The following is a 16,887-nucleotide window of genomic DNA, read 5'->3' on the forward strand; positions in this document are numbered from 1 at the left end:
ACCTTGAGACCAACAACATCCTGTCCGAGGAGCAAAAGGGCTGTCGAGTTGGGTCAATGGGTTGCAAAGAGCGACTCATTATCTACTCGATAGTTGTAGGACAAGCAACTACAGACCAAAGAAACCTCTTTAGTTGCTATATCGCTTATGCAAAGGCTTTTCATAGTGTTCCGCATACCTAGCTAATCGATCTCCTAAATCTGTATCGCGTTGGTTTGGTATGGTACTGAACGCCCTTTCATGGCTACTGAATGAAGCTAGAGGGCATGGTTTTGCAAAAAAATATGGCCTACGTGTAAGTGCGAACTGACACACTTGATGTACTTAGATGATATCAAGCTGTATACTGGTACTGACGACCATCTTAGAAGTCTGTTGCGAATAATAGACATAATAGCATCATCGAAAGTCTGCCGTGGAGCGGATGAACCTGTGTCGTGACATCGGAGATAGGGGCGTGGTTGACGTGGTGGCACAACATCATCAACAAACCGACTCGTTGCACGCTTATTTTTACAGCAAAGAGCAGGCGAGTCCCTTGCATGCGACTGTCTGTCGGCTGACTCCACTTAAATTGAAGGATCGATTTTTCAAACCTCTGAGTGGGGTGAAGTCGAACCAAGAGCGGATCGATGAATGTCGAAGCCAATGTACGGTAAGCACCTGAAGCCATTTGTCGATTTAAATTTGTCGAACAGATAGCTGGGTGCTGGGTACCTCTTTACTGGGACGGGGGGGTTCATGTGTGCCATTCAGGACGGCGTGGTTGCCACCCGAGCTTCTAAAAAGCTCATCATGAAAGAACATGTGGAGAACGACCCGTGCAGAATGTATGGTTTGGCGTTAGAGACGTTGGACCATCTCATTTCTGGCTGTACTGTTATGGCACCGGTGAAATACAACACCATGCATAATGCTATATTTAAGGTTATCCACCAAAACCTTGCATACAAGTATGAGCTGATCACGGGAACATGTCTGGTTTACCGATATGAGCCGCAAGCAGCACTTGATAGTTCTGCTTACAGCATGTATTGAGACCAGCAAGTTCTGGCTGATCGCCATACTGTACACAACAAGCCTGACGTACTGTTAGTTGACAAGACGGGTGACTCCGCGTATATTATTGATGTTGCTATCCTCCATAAAAGCGGACGGAAATACGTGGCGAAGAAGGTGAACTATGAGCCACCGGCTCGGGAAATCAAAGAAATTTGGCGTCTGAAGCGGGTGGTTGTAGTTCCCATAATATTGTCAGCTACAGGTATTGTACATCAACCGAGATACTTGGCTTTGGAATGATGACGTTGAAATGAAGGTCCGTGAAAAGAAACGCCTCTACCACAAATTTCTCGACAATAAAACGCCTGCTAATTGGCAAATTTATAAGAATACCAACCGGGAAGGAAGGAAAGCGGTCGCTGTCACCCGAGCGAACCATTCCAAACCATACGATAAACTGGACACTCGAGATGGCGAGAGAGATCTGTATCGACTTGCTAAAAGCCGTAATGAACGCACACAGAATATCGAACACGTATGTTGCGTTAATGACAAGAACGGTACTTTGCTTACCAACCGTCGAGCCGCAACGGATAGATGGCGAGAATACTTCGAGCAGATTTCAACTGAAGAATTTGCTCATCCTCCACTTCCACAAACATTGCCGACATTTGGACCAGTTCCACCAGTCAGCGCAACTGAACTCGAGGAGGCAATAAAAAAGTCGGGGAAAGCAACAGGACTTGACAACATCGCTCTGGAAAGCGAAGAGCTGGGACCCAACACTGTGGCTCAGTGAATTCTTTAACGGGGTTATTCAGGAAGGAAGAACACCATCTGACTGGCAAGAAAGTACCACTCCAATATGGAAAATGAAAGGTAGTCCAGCAAAATGTTCAAATTACCGTCCGTCCGTCGGATCTCTTTTACTTTCCCATACCATGAAGATTTTTGAACGCATTTTTGACAACCGTATTCGCGAAATAGTTGAAATAACCGTGAATCAAGCCGGATTTGTCAAGAACTGTGGAACTACTGACGCAATACACGCTGTGCTCATGGAGAAACATCGAGAGTAGCATCGCCCTCTTTACATTGCCTTTCTAGATCTAGAGACAGCGTTTGACCGTGTACCACGCGAACTCATCTGGTATGCTTTACGACAACACTTCGTGCCAGAAGAACTCGTGCGCTGGGTTTAATTGCTCTACCACCATCCGAAAAGTATTATAAAATTGGAAGTATGGCGGGTGTATCAAAACCGCTTCGTGTCTCTGTTGGCGTTCATCAAGCAAGCACCTTCTCACCACTCCTCTTTGTTCTTCTTATGGACACCGTCACACGGGATATCCAACGTCCACCGCCCTACACACTGCTTTATGCATTATGATCTCGAGCAACTTGTTCAAAAATGGAGCGCCTCATGCAACACGGCCTCAGATTGAATTTAAACAAAACTGAATTTTTGACGACCGATCCCAATGAAACAGACACAATCACTGTCAGCGGCAGTGATCTCCCCAGAACTCAGTGATTTAAATACCTCGGGTCAACGCTATTAGCCAATGGAGAACTGCGTTATGAAATTTCTTCACGCATTAATGCAAGCTGGATGAAGTGGCGTTCCACAACTGGTGTTCTTTGTGATCGACGTATCGACGAACGTCTCAAATCTAAAATTTACCGCAGTGTCATCCGTCCAGTTGCTCTCTATGGTTCTGAGTGTTGGCCGACCATAAAAGACAATGAACGGCATCTTGCGGTAATGGAGACGAAGATGCTACGTTGGACTAGTGGCGTCACACGTTTAGATCACATCCGAAATGAGGATATCCGCGATCGTTATGGGGTTGCACCGATCGTAGAAAAGTTGCGAGGGAGGCGTCTTCGATGGTATGGTCACGCAATTCGTGCTAGCGAGAATTCACTTGCCAAGATTGGTCTGAATATCGAAGTCGATGGTAAACGACCAAAAGGCAGACCTAAACAACGTTGGCTTGATACGCTAGATGGGGATTTGAAAGCCTCGAGATTGCACCCAGATCAGTCATTCGATAGAGCCAAATGGCGAAACCGATTACGACGAGGCAACCCCGCTTGTGAACGGGACAAAGGCTGAAAAAAAAGACGAAAAAGAAGAAGAGGTATTATACCTAAATCCGTCATGGCTTCTCTTGTTGTCCTGGGACTTTCGCACAGTCTGGTTAAAACCATGCAGAAGTGCACCATTCTGCATTCGTGCTCGATGTTGCGAGGAGGACTCAACGGATTCTCCCATTGACCTACCACCGGCCACCACCACCAGCGCCCCTTTAGTTTTTAAGAAGGTAGGATCGTCCAAGCCTAAATGCTGGCCACTTAGTGGTAGAATTAGGTCAAATCCGGCATCTTCCGAAATTATGACAACTCGGATAATAATGATCGTTGTCGCAACAATCCAATTGGTTCAGGGCCTTGAAGTATGTTAGAGCACTTTTTTCAAGACCGTAGCGGTATACTATAGGACTACATTCATATACATACATATCAAAGACATCAATATTGTTCTAATCCTAAATAAACAAACGTTGCCCATTCAAAATGATCTAACGTATCTTCACGCACTTCGTCCACAAAAACAAACACACACTTGCCAGAATAACTATTCTTACACTTAAATGTTCAATTTTAAAGTTAATTTAAAAAAATAAATAAAATAGTTTTGTTTAATAATAATAATAATAATCGTTGTCGCAACAATCCATATTGGATCTAGGCCTTGAAGTGTGTTAGAGCACTTTATTCAAGACCGTAACGGTACACTACAGTATACTGTAGGAGGCAATGTGGTCAGCATTGCGCTCGCCCGAGATTATTACCCTGATTTGACTCAGGTACTCATTCACAGCTGAGTCGACTGGTATCCGACGTCAAATCACGATACAAATTCCACTGTCACCAGTGAGATCCGAACCGCGACCTTCCGCACGACAGCCTTGTGCTCTAACCAATCAGCTATCCGGGCAGTTTTATTTACTTATTTAATACCACCGATTAATCGGAATGTTTACTTAATTTTTGGTATGTTTCCCAAGCTCTGTGCTCTGTGGCAACGCTTTGCTACCAGAAAATATATTCGTTCATACACTAGTGAATGACAAAACAGTACAAAATCGATTTGAATTAAATTGATTTGATTCGATGATAATTTACTCCCGAATTGAGAATTGTGACACAGACAAAAAGAAATTGGTGCTGATAAGCGAAGATTGATTTTAAAATTCCTTTCGTGAAACCTCGAAAAATATTGGTAGAAGTCACTTTTCCATCCAGTACGTTATTAAAAACTTTCAATCCACCGGTTCTGTTTTGTCCAAGGCACGAACAGGCCTTCCATCTAAGTTGACTGAACGGGAGAAGTGATTAATTTTATCATCAGTGAAAGAAAATCCAAGAATTACAGCTGCCAAAATTTGCGAAGATGTAAGGGAGTCCTTCAACAAAGACATTCATGAAGATATCGTTCGAAAAATATTCAAAAAGCCGATTACCAGTTCCGTGTAGCGCGTCGAAGGCCGTACATATCCGACATAAACCTAAAGATAAAAATGGAATTCGCTAATAATTCACTAATTAACTTTGGGAACGTATCCTATTTTCCGACGAAAACAAGTTCTGCATCTTTGAAATAAAAGAAAGTTATAATAGTTTGGCGGAAGAAGTGAACAGCGCTTAACAAAGAAAACCTTGTTTCAACGGTTAAGCAAGGTGGAGATGGTGTTATGGTTTGGGGGGTATGTCAGCTACAAGGGTTGGAAAATTGACATTTATAGAATGCACAATGCACCAGTATGGTTATTTAAATATTTTGAAACAACATTTACAACAAAGTGCACAACTGAACCAACCAAACATCAATTGTATTCACCCCCTCAATCGCCAGAACTTGACCCAATAGAACATTTGTCGGATTTACTTGAGTTTTACGCTTACCTCTGGGGAAAGGTAAATAACACCAATCCGTTTAGGTTATTTTCGAGGCAACAATCGATGCAAATGGTTGGTTTTATAAGAAGTTCCTAATTTAGAAAACAAGTCAGGAAACCGGAAGCTCAGCGCTTCAGGTATGAAAGGTTTTGTGTATTTCTTTTATAAAGAGATTTGAGTGTGCATTTGTCTCATTAGCATGTAGCACGTAAAATATGCATATATTATGTGAAAATTTACACTTTCAAGTAATGTTTACATTCATAATCTTGAATTTGCAGAGAAGCGAAAGTTTTGATCTAGTATAACTTTGTTAGTAATAGTGTGATTTTAACCAAATTTAGCAGGATCATGCTCTATGCTGTAGCCTATATTGCTGCAAAATTTTGTGATTCCAGAGTGAACTTAAGGAGGGTTTGCCTGTCAATTACTAAAAAATCTACTAATGTACTATTATTAACTTTATTTTAACAGGTATCGGCATGAAGGGTATTTCGGGGCCTAGGCACCATATAGTGGCAGCCCTCTGATTTTTTTCAGATTTTTCGGTTGGGTAGTTTCTGAGAATGGGTTCGTTAAAAAAATGACCACTTTAAACCCCCCGCACTCCCCACCTTTTCAACAAATGTCAAAACTAAGATCGGCTTCGAAAAGTACTAACCGAGACCTTTAATTTATACCCCACGTGACTATATTTGATGAAAAAAAATTTACACCCCCCTTTTGCATGTATGGGGCCCCCCTTAAATTCGACGTAAACGGATGTAACTCACTATATGCGTGAGCGTTCACAGTTCCCACCTTTCTATCAAATTTGGTGCCAATCGCTATAACCGTCTCCGAGAAAAATGCGTGTGACGGATAGACAGACAGGCAGACAGACAGACCGACAGACAGACAGACGAACAGACAGACAGACAGTAAACCGATTTTAATAAGGTTTTGTGTTTACACAAAACCTGAAAAACTATGAAATGCAATCAATTTATCAATATCCATATATACATATATAGGTTAGCTGATACCATTTGTTTTACTGATTCGAAAAAAGAGTAGAAAACTTTTTAAAGCGCATGAAACATGTCGAAACCTTTACAGAGCCACGAAGTTAAAATCTAAGACTGGAAACAAAAGCAGACATTACTATCTATATGACCGAAAAAAAGGTCCAAAATGAAATCTCCAAATCATTTAGTAAAGACGATAATGTATTGTAAATGTCAAATATAAGTAGTTGTATGAATATTCTAAGGAACTCGCTTCGTTTGCGCTAATATTTTGAAGCTGACGTTAAATTAAACCTTATTAAAATCGGCTCAATGTCTTGCTGCCTGTCTGTCCGTCCGTCTGTCTGTCACAAGCGCTTTTCTCAGAAACGGCTAAATCCATTGACATGAAATTTGGTGAGAAGGTGGGAACTGTGGACCCCCAGACATGCAGTGAGTGATATGATATCTTCTAGGCTGAATTTAGGGGAGGGGGGGGGGGGTTCCAATACATGTAAAAGGGGGGTATAAAAAGCTGGGCGCTTCAGGTATGAAAGGTTTCGTTTGCTTCTTCTGTGAGTATATTTGAGTGTAGAACTATCCCATTTGTATGTAGCCCGTCATGTATATGTATTTAGCATGTCAGATTTAGTACTTCGGGTTGTAAATTTACTCGGTAAAGACAACTTTGAGCTACTGTAACTTTATTACTAATAGTATGATTTTGATCAAACCTGGGGGATAATAAGCTTCATATTATATTTGATACTACTACCAACTTTTATAACTCTGGGATAAACTTAAGGGGGATTTTACGCAATTTTCCCAAAAATATGGTAATATACTATTATTAACTTACATATAGAGGCAGCTTCATTAATTTTTTTAAATTTTTCGGTTGAGTAGTTTCTGAGAATGTGTCCGTTAAAGAAATCGTCACTTTCCATCCCTGCCACTCCCAGCCTTTCTAACAAATCTCAAAGTACTCAAAGTACTAATCGTTTCATTTGGTACCCCATATGACTATATTCGGTGAAAAAGGTGTTTACACCCCCTTTTATGGGGACCCCCCCCCCCCCCCCAAAATCTCAACGTAGAAAGATGTCACTCAGTGCATCACCAAATTTCGTTTCAATCGGTATAGCCGTTTCTGAGAAAAGTGCGTGTGGCAGAGAGACAGTCAGACAGACATACAGACGGGCAGACGGACGGACAGACAGACATTGAACCAATTTGAATAAGGTTTTGTTTGCAAAACAAAAAGTGAAGAGAAGGAGAAATTTAAGGTTCGGTGCGGAAAGCCGGCGTCTGGCTTGGTAACTAAGTCGGGCTCTATAACAAACTGTACGGTGGGGAAGCCGCTAATCGTGAGGCGGCTCGACTTTCAGGAGCCATGGTAGCCAGCAGTTTGGCTACGGCTGCTACCACACCTGTTTCACCACGCTCTGTGGCGAACTAGTACCGCTTCATTGCTCGTAGTGACGCAATCCTGGCCGCCATCAGGGAACATGTTCGACTGGAATTCATCAAAAAACTGATGACGAAGAGTCGATGGGGGCAGAGGCGGTAGCACCAACAACACCACGCCGCACTGCAGGAAACAGTTTCAGTACTCGCCGAAGCACTCTTCTCCACCGTCCAACTCAAGTCTCCGCCGAGGTTCGGAACGAATTCCAAAGAGGATGTATAGAATTCTCGGGAATGGAATCTTTGGATAGACTCGGTATTCAGTCTCTATGCATCTGCAGCGACTCTGAAAATTCTATCTCAAATCAATGATGAGATCGCATCTCGACTGTGTGCTGACGTATCGCTGCTGCAACTGCAATCACTTGTGTATTGTAGCGCAGTCAAAAGACTCGTTATTGGTTCAAGTGGCCGAAGAGATCCACCATGAAAAATTCCTGTGGAAAATCGGCTCAACACACTAAGACAGGACATTGCAAGACTGACTCAAATCAGCTCTGGCAATGCCAGCAGACGGGTGAAAAATAAAGTGAAAATAGTTTACCGGAACTATGATCCCCAGTGAGACACCCGCTGTTGAAATTGTGGACACACTAAAGTAGAAATTTTCCGTGTATTCAGTCGGCTACGACGGTATGGCGATAGTCATTCCAGACGTGTGCAGAATGCAACGGACACGAGAAACCAGTGGAGTTTTTTCAGATCACTCCACGAATCCAGGTTATTCGGTAACGGAAAAAATATAGGGGTGGACTTTGGCGGTTATCCAACCAATATTCTGAATGAATCACCCGCATGTCGAGCATGAATTTGATGGAAATTACCGAAAAGGAGGTTCAACGAGCCATAAACAACTCGAAGAAATGGAGTGGCCAACGTCAGGATCGAGCGCACAAGTTCACCAGTATACATGGTCGGTTGACATATAGCATCAAATCAAGCTGAGGAGTTTCCACCATTCCTCACTGCTGGGATTACTCACCTTATTCCTAAAAATGATACGCTGCAGGACCCCGTGGACGCAAGACCAATTATTTGTTTGCCAACCCTGTACAAATGCATATCGTTCGTTTTTATTGGAACGGTCAATGCACACCTCAAGGCAAACAACATTCTCCCTGGGAAGTAGAAAAGCAACCAAGCCGGGTCAAGGGGTTGCCAAGAGAAACTCATTATCTACTCCGTAGTTGTTAGACAAGCAACTAGAGGCCAAAGTAACATCTTTAGTTTCTATATCGTGGGTTTTGACAGCTTCCCGCACATCTACTACTCGATGTCCTACGAGTGTTTTGCATTGATCCGAAACTAATAAACTTCTTGGCAGCAGTCATGGAACGGTGGCATACCACCCTGCATCAGTACATTCATCTGACGGTACCAACTCCTCAGAGCATATCCCTATATGGAGGGGCATCTTCCAGGGGGATTCGTTGAGTCCCCTTTGGTTTTGCATGGAACTGAACCCCCTTTCAAGGCTATTAAATGATGCAAGAGAGCATGGTTTGCAATCAAATATGGCTTACGTGCTAAGTGCGATTATTTTCACAGGAAGTAGCAAGCGAATCCCTTCCATCCGGCTGTTGGGAAGCCCTTTGCTGAGACGGAAGGATTTATATGTGCTATTAAGTACGGCGTAGTCGCCACCCGAACTTATAGGGTGGAGAGTGGGCAATACAGAATATGTGGTTCGGCGTTAGAGAAGTTGGACCATCTCATTACCAATTTCCAAAAAAAAAATATTTATATAGTAAAATACTGTTATTAACTCGAGCAGATATCATGATTTTTTTCAGAATTTTAGGTTGACGAAACTAATACCGGCTTCGGCATTTTACACGAAACCTTAAAAAGGTACCCAAAATAGAAGACTATAAGCAATAAATGAATAAATGATGAAAGATCTACGATATAGTTAACAAAATTTTGACTTGTATTTAAACTAGTTGGGAAACCAGAAGCTTGACGGGTCAAGCATGAAAGTCTTTGTATGCATATGAGTAGGCACTCGTCCCATTGGAACCTTGCACGTAGTGTAACATATATGCATATGCCAGAATACTCTCTTTAACGTGATACTGATATTTTAAATCCTAGAATTTACACGGAGGCGACAACTTCGACATACCATAATTTTGTTAGTGACGATACGAGTTCCCCTAAAGTTATCAGGCTCATGTCGTATATATTAGCCTATATTATTGCCATTCATGATTCATAGGGTTTTACAGTCAATAAAGAATAATATAGTAATAATATTATTAAGTTTACTTGAGCAGATATGGGTATGAGAGGTATATCTGTGCCTAGGCAGGGTATAGTGGCAGCTTCGTGACTTTTTTCGAGATATTTCGGTAGAGTAGATTCTCAGAATCTACTCTATCGAAAAAATGCCCATTTTCCAGCTCCGCACTCTCCTCTTGTGTATTAAATATGAGAACTGAAAGTTTTGAAAGGTACTAATTGAGACCACTCATTTTATAACCCACATGGCTATATTCAGTCAAAAACCAAATTTACATCCTCCCTCAAATTCCACGTAGAACGATGTAACACTGTATGCGTGGACGTTCCCAGTTCTCATCTTCCAACTAAATGTGGTGTCAATCAGTATAACCATTTCTGAAAAAAGGAGCGTGTGACAGACAGACAGACAGATAAACGGACAGCCGATTAAACCGATTTTGTTTTGTAAAAAGAGGTTATTTTTAAAAAAATATCAATTTTTCACCACAATTTTTGCATAAAACACTATTAATTTGCTTTTTTTCAACTACTGGTAATTTTAGACCAAGGATGCCAACAACCAATGCCAGTTGAGAGCTAAGTTAAATTACGAGTAACACTAATTAGTGATTCGAACACCAATTCCAGTTAAGATTTGTTTATCTCCAACAAGTAATTTTCCGAACTTCTTAAAATAATTTTCTTGAACTTCTCGAAATAATTTTCATAATTATTAATACGTCTACAAATCACAGGTTTACAGGTTGTAAGAAATCCATTTTAAGACCGGGCCAATGAAAGAGAATAGATTCCTGGCAGCATTTTACTAGTGGTTATTCTGGAGTTCCAAATAATTATTCACTCATGAAATGTTCATCCACTCACGGCAATTATGGTGACTTGCCGAACCAGAAAATAAGGAGGCACTAATGGTATCTTCAATCACATACTCTCAGGTATTTGAGATGTCCTCACATGTAATTTAGTTACTAAGAGGTTTGATGAAATCAATGGGCATTCAAGCACTTCTTCTAAAGTGCTTTTTCAAGACATTTAATATAATAATAAATTTCTGTTCCCGTCAAGGATCCTACGGACTTTGTGGGGAAAGAGTGAAATAAGGGAATTTATTTAGTTCTTGATGTTTAAACGTAATAACTGAACTCATTTTCCAATGAAACAGAAATTTTCTAAAAATGTCAAATAAAATTACTTTCCTCCAATAAAATGATTTGAAATTGTTGAAGCCCACATTTTCTACGAATTTAAATTAGCTCTAGACCAAAGTAAAAGAATGAAAAATAAATGTGCTTTTCTTCCAAACATATCCAGTTATAATTTTGCTGAAATGTTTATCTCTTATAAAAAATTAAAAATGTTTATTTAATTCCTCTGTATGCTCTCAGGCTTTTCAACGAAAAATTAAATTTGTATAAAGTAATTTAAAATATATTAAAGAACGCTCTCAGGCATATCGAACCACTAAGTGAAAGCAGGCAACCGTAAAAATTATTATTTACGGAATTCCCAAAATGAGGAAAATTTAAAGAAAACACAAACCACCACAATTTAACCGCCGAATTCCCGGTTCGCTAAAGGATCCGATCGAATCCACACATTTTGCATATCCATTTCAATTAGTCGCCATGGTTTTTCGTAAGTAGATCAACACGCTCCAACACACTTGCTTCACATAATTTAAACGACTTCAATGCTTAATCCGAATTTTAAATATTTTTCCTCAAATCTCACATACACAAAATAACAGAGCTCACTTCTTTAAGGACGACACTCAATTTCCACTTGCACTACGGATGTGCAACAGTTTGCTGCACTTCCGCCAATCATTTCGCACTCCACTTGATGCACTTCGAAACATACGACACGCACAAAACCAGTCGAGCGTTCGTACAAGAAATAGCTACCGAAAGCGCGAAACCTCCAATGTGGAGAAGGTTTAAAACCTCAATACTCCGGCGGCACATTTTCAAGAATACTTTCACCTTTCATTCAGCTGAAAGCAGTCCACGCGCATGTTCAGGATTCCAGCGAAGCCAGCGTCCATGCTGCGAAAGTCCTGTTGAATGAGTTAAATGCTTGGATCTCTCTGTAAAAGGAACTCATGGTGTTGTTCGTTTACTAGGAGCGGATGTTACGGAAGAAAGTCACTAAAGATAGTGTTATTTCAAACAATGTCTTTGAAACATTGGAGGACGGCAGTTGTTTTATTATTATCAGTATTTTAATTAGAATTTTATATTTGGAGTTTTCGGCCCCACAGGAAGAGCGATGTATCTGGTTTTGGCTTTAGCTGGGCTTCAAATGAGAAATCACCTCGTAATCAATCAACGGAGCACATGCATATGGGAACTATTTATAAAAAAAAGGTTGCTTCCTTTTTTGCAAAACTAAGCTAGTAAGTTATAGTCGTTGGCATCACGTCTAAGGATGAAAGTAAATTTTGACGTATTATCCTTTTTATGACTGAAGGAAAAGTTTTCCGGATACGGATGATGCAGGGAAAAATTCAATGAAACAAACTGAAAGACCAGATGGTCTGTAAACTTTAACAACAAAACCTCAATTTCCACCTTAAGGAGCTTTTTTTATTTCCTCATTCTTTCAAAAGAAAAATTGTGCGGCTTTTCCGTAAATTTACCTTTTGTCCAAAAATATTTCTTATGCAAGATTATTTTAAGAATCAAGGACGCTAACATTATTTAATGGAAACGTAATCAATCAAACTTCAACTTAGAAGATACTTGTGAAAGGTACGAAGTGAAATTGGCTTTAAGTTACTCACTGAAACTAGGAGTTCAATTTAATAGACGTGGGGGTACCCATTTGTAACATGAAACATCTAATATTTACTGCGTGAGTGGGCGCGCATTGATATTGTCAATAAATTAAGTATCTACACATAGTGATTCCGCCGTACCTATGAAGGTTCGCGTAGCAATAACCTCCTAATGTAAAAGACAAAACCACTAAACAGCAAGCCGTATATCAGGCATGTAACCAATACAGGATATTGGCTCAGTACGTTTCTCTATACCTTGAGGTCATTGATTGCAAATACTGGCAAATTTGCGGTCAAAGCTTCGTTAGAATTTGAAACAAAATACGATTATTATTCCAAGATGCGAGTAATATTGGGAGAAGAGAAAACATCCTGTTCTACGATAATTGGGTTGGAATCAAATCGGTAAGTCAGGTCAAGGTGAATGATTTCAGGTCTAGTTTTTTGGTCGCAGGATCACATACTTTCTCAGTGAGTTCAGATTCAAACTTCAGATAAATATAGGAGGCAGTGATTAAGTCAATAAAGCGAATTCAATCTGTTTTTAAGCTTTTGTGTAAAACAAAACCTTATTAAAATCGGTTTACTGTCTGTCTGTCTATCCGTCACTCGCATGTTTCTCGGATACGGTTGTTCCGATTCACACCAAATTTGGAGGAAAGGTGGGAACTGTGAACGTTCACGCACACAGTGAGCTACATAATTCTAGATCGAATTTATGGGGGGACTCAATAAATGCCAAAGAGGGCTGTAAATTTTTTTACCAAATATGATCAGGTGGGGTATCAAATGGAAGGTCTCGATTAGTACTTTCCGAAACTGGTCTTTTGTAGGAAAGGTGGGGAGTGCGGGGAGTCGAAAGTGATCATTTTTTAACGGACCCATTTTCAGAAACTACCCAACCGAAAAATCTGAAAAAATAAAAAAAAAAATTCGAAATACCATCCATATTATCTGTTCCAATAAAGTTAATGATAGTATGTTACTATAATTTTTAGTAAATCGGCTTTAAAAGCCCCTTTTAGTTCATCCTAGCACCACGAAATGCATTAATATAGGTTATAACATAGAGCATGATCCTACCAAGTTTGCTGGAAATCGCACTATTACTAACAAAGAATGTGGATATTCTCACATTATATATGCATATATTATGTGCTACGTGCAAATGAGAGAAATGTACACTCAAATGTCTTTATAAAAGAAATACACAAAACCTTTCATACCTGAAGCGTCTAGCTTCCGGTTTCTCGACTTGTTGAAGTCTGTCTAACTATGTGTCAGACTAACTTTTCTCAGAAACGCCTATTCCGCCGCGTTACATCTTTCTACATTGAGTTTAAGATTCGCCCCCTTAAACTCAATATCACATGTAAAAGGGTGGCGTACATTTTTTCCATCGTACATAGTTATGTTGGATATCAAATGAAAGGTCTCGATTCGAACTTTGCGAAGCCAGTTTAGTTTTGACATTTGTTCAAACGACGAGGCGTCTGGGGGTCGACCAAAAGAATATGTCTTCTTCCTTTTTTACGTGCTTGTTGATCTTACACTTCTCGTCGGCGATGTACCAAGAGTTTACGTCCTTGTTCTTGGATGCCTGGGTGGGCGCTCTCTGTGGAACAATTGCTTGCGAAAATCGGCCGGAATAAATGGCCTCTATCTTTGTTAGCAGTTTCGTATAGTAGATAGGAGCTCGAGCCGAATATGGGGAATTGCTTCAACTTGTATTTGGAGTATATCCTCAGACTCTGAAGTTCTACTTCGTCTTTCTGCCCCTCTGCGATTGCCGTATAATGGTCCCTGGCAGGGAATGTAACCTCCTAAATTCGTGACAAAACGCCTGCAACAACGTTGTCTTTCACTGACTTTCGCTGTCCCGCTGGATGTCGGAAATAAATCTGAGGCATCGACGAGCACGGTTAGGGGCGCATCTGACCAAGGAAATGCCAGAAGTTTTGCCTTAAGAAGCTGTTGTTCGACGGTTTCAAACACCTTGGCGGCCTGAGTAGACCACACAACCCCGCGTGAGTTTTTTTTTTGGGCCCAGACAGGTAAGCGTTGAAGATCGCTTGGTGCTGAGCGGCCTTAGGCAAGAAATGACGATAGAAGTTTAACATGGCCTAGAACCTTCGCAGATCCTTCACCGTGGTTGGCAGGGGAAGGTTTGTGATGGCTTTAACCATGTCTGAGTCTGATCGAATTCCGTGAGGGGTGATCATGTGGCCGAGCAATTTTACCTGCTCTTTTAGGAGCCTCCATTTTTCATGAGCCCGACCTCAAGGAGACACTGAAAATTTCTCTTGAGATGGTACAAATGCTCAGATTCGCAAGAGGCGACTAAAATATGATCCATGTAGACGAAACATAAATTTAAGTGTCATAGGGTAGAGTGGATTAATTTTTAGAATGTCTGCGCAGCGTCGTACAAGTGAAATGTCATCCTGGTGAGCTCGAAGAGTCGAAAGCTACGCAGAAAGCCATTTTTGTTATGTCTTCGGGAGCTTCAGTGGTTTGCTGATACGCCTTGGCCAGATCCAAGGTCGTGAAAAGACGGCAGTTTGGTAATGAGTGCGCAAAGTCATAGATGAGTAGAACAGGGTATCGGTAGGGAATTATCTGAGCATTAAAATGTCTATAATCTCCGCAAGGCCTCCCATTCGCCGTTTGATTTAGGGACCATATGGAGTGGAGATGAATGGCAATTGGAAGGTTTAGCAAGCTTCTGGGAGGATCGGGTAGTGTTGACATGCGATGGTCAGCAATATCCTCGAAAACAATGGAAAGAGTTTCGTTTGCGCAGGTGGTAATTTTTCCTGACGACTTTAAAGAGTTTGCGGGGTCATCAAGACTTTATTCTCTAGGCCAAACAACAGCCCATAGTGACACAGTAAATCTGCGCCTAAAATAGGGGTGTTGATGTCAGCCAGAACGAGTCGCCACCGAGACGTTCGATGCAATGGGAAACTCACGTTCACCTCCCTGTAGCCGTAAGTGTGGATGGGAGAGGATGTCACGGCAACCAGGCTCCCGGGATATGGCTATCCTAACGTTCTTTTCGGGAAGCAGACCTCGACTGCGATCGAGATCTACCTCGCGAACGCGAAGTACCTACAGACGCGTCAGTTTGGCAAGCGTAGTCATCATTGACCTAAGACTCTCGACCTCCCAACGTACGTCCCTAGACACTTCCGGGACCAAGAGGCGCGCGTACATATCGGGTATTTTGTCAGCCGTGGCCAACAGCGCCTCGAGTGATCCCGAGTCCGCGCAGGCCAAAATAGCGCGGGTGATCCCCGTGAGCCACTGCGACCATAGTGATTTCATAAGCTCTGAGTCGAACTTATCCCCACCCAGCTGCTTCATTTCTCGGAGCAGCTGACTGGAGGTATGGTTGGGCAGGATCGCTTCGTTTCCACACTTGCTGACAGCCGGCGTATGACCTGTTCCTTTAGCAGTCATCCAAAACCTCCGCGGCTAGCCCGATGGTCTCTTCGTCGAGATAAATAAGCACGTAGCGTACGTTGTGACGCCTGCCAGGGCAAATTGCGCTTCCAATTAGCGAAACCATGCCGCCGGACTGCGTCGCCAAAAGGGAGAACTCTGACTGCGACCGCCAAATGATGTTGCAGCTTGGATAGTAGGAGTTTCTCGAATAGCTTAGTTAGTGAGGGAAGCAGGCTTATCGGTCTATAGGACATGACGAACGTAGGATCTTTAGTTTCCTCTGGGATCGTCGTTACTTCCAACAATTTCCAACATTTTGGAAAGTACCGAAGGCGTAAGACACCATGAAATATGTGTACTGCCTGAATACAGATCTTGACAGTTCTAGGATCATTTTGCCGAAGGTCGAAGGGACCCTTTTGGGATCAATGTGGTTTCGGAAACTTTAAAACGAATCCTTTGGAGTGAAGCTTAGGGAATCGAAACTGATAATTCTTCCTCCGTTATATGTGGGTTTGGTTGAAAAACACATCTTGAGTGTTGAGTAAGGATTGAACCTTTTATCACTCATCGCCCAGCTGCTGTCCGTCAATCGGATTGATACTTCGCGCAAGATTGCCTATTGAGCTTCTTCACCGCTCACAATTGGTGGTCGGAAAAGGTGTTTTGGTTTAGATCAGCTTTTCAGGGTCTTTTGGTACTATAGTTCCTACCATAACTTTTTGGCCGGGGGATCTTCCTTTTCTAATGGGCATTTAGCTGTGGGATGGAGGTCACCCCATATGACGCACACTAATATGATTTGGCGGGTTCAAACTTATGGCACTTAAGACATGGTATAGGCCCATTTCATCGGTTCCTCAACTATTATCCTTAGATGTAAAAGGTAATCCAAGTTATAAATGGGATGCGTTTCACCTTTGCTGAGTGTCTTAGGTTCCGGCTCCAGCTCTACCTTAAATAGAGGGCGTGGTACTCTGAACCGATTCTTAATGT

The 16,887-nt window shown here is 41.6% G+C and overlaps 1 protein-coding gene across 2 annotated transcripts in view; it reads right to left on the bottom strand.

The window, feature by feature from the left end:
- The window catches only part of LOC119648949 (gonadotropin-releasing hormone receptor), a 572,447-nt gene extending 560,850 nt beyond the window's left edge, over window positions 1–11,597 (bottom strand). Inside the window, exon 1 of one of the 2 annotated variants that reach the window (XM_038050866.1) lies at window positions 11,208–11,597. The gene's annotated coding sequence lies outside the window, so the exon portion shown is untranslated. Of the gene's footprint in view, window positions 1–11,204 lie in introns of both variants that reach the window. The other variant, XM_038050864.1, reaches the window with a different exon arrangement.
- Window positions 11,598–16,887: the final 5,290 nt, after the last annotated feature.

This window comes from Hermetia illucens, chromosome 2 (genome assembly GCF_905115235.1).
Source record: "Hermetia illucens chromosome 2, iHerIll2.2.curated.20191125, whole genome shotgun sequence".
Lineage (NCBI taxonomy): Eukaryota > Metazoa > Arthropoda > Insecta > Diptera > Stratiomyidae > Hermetia > Hermetia illucens.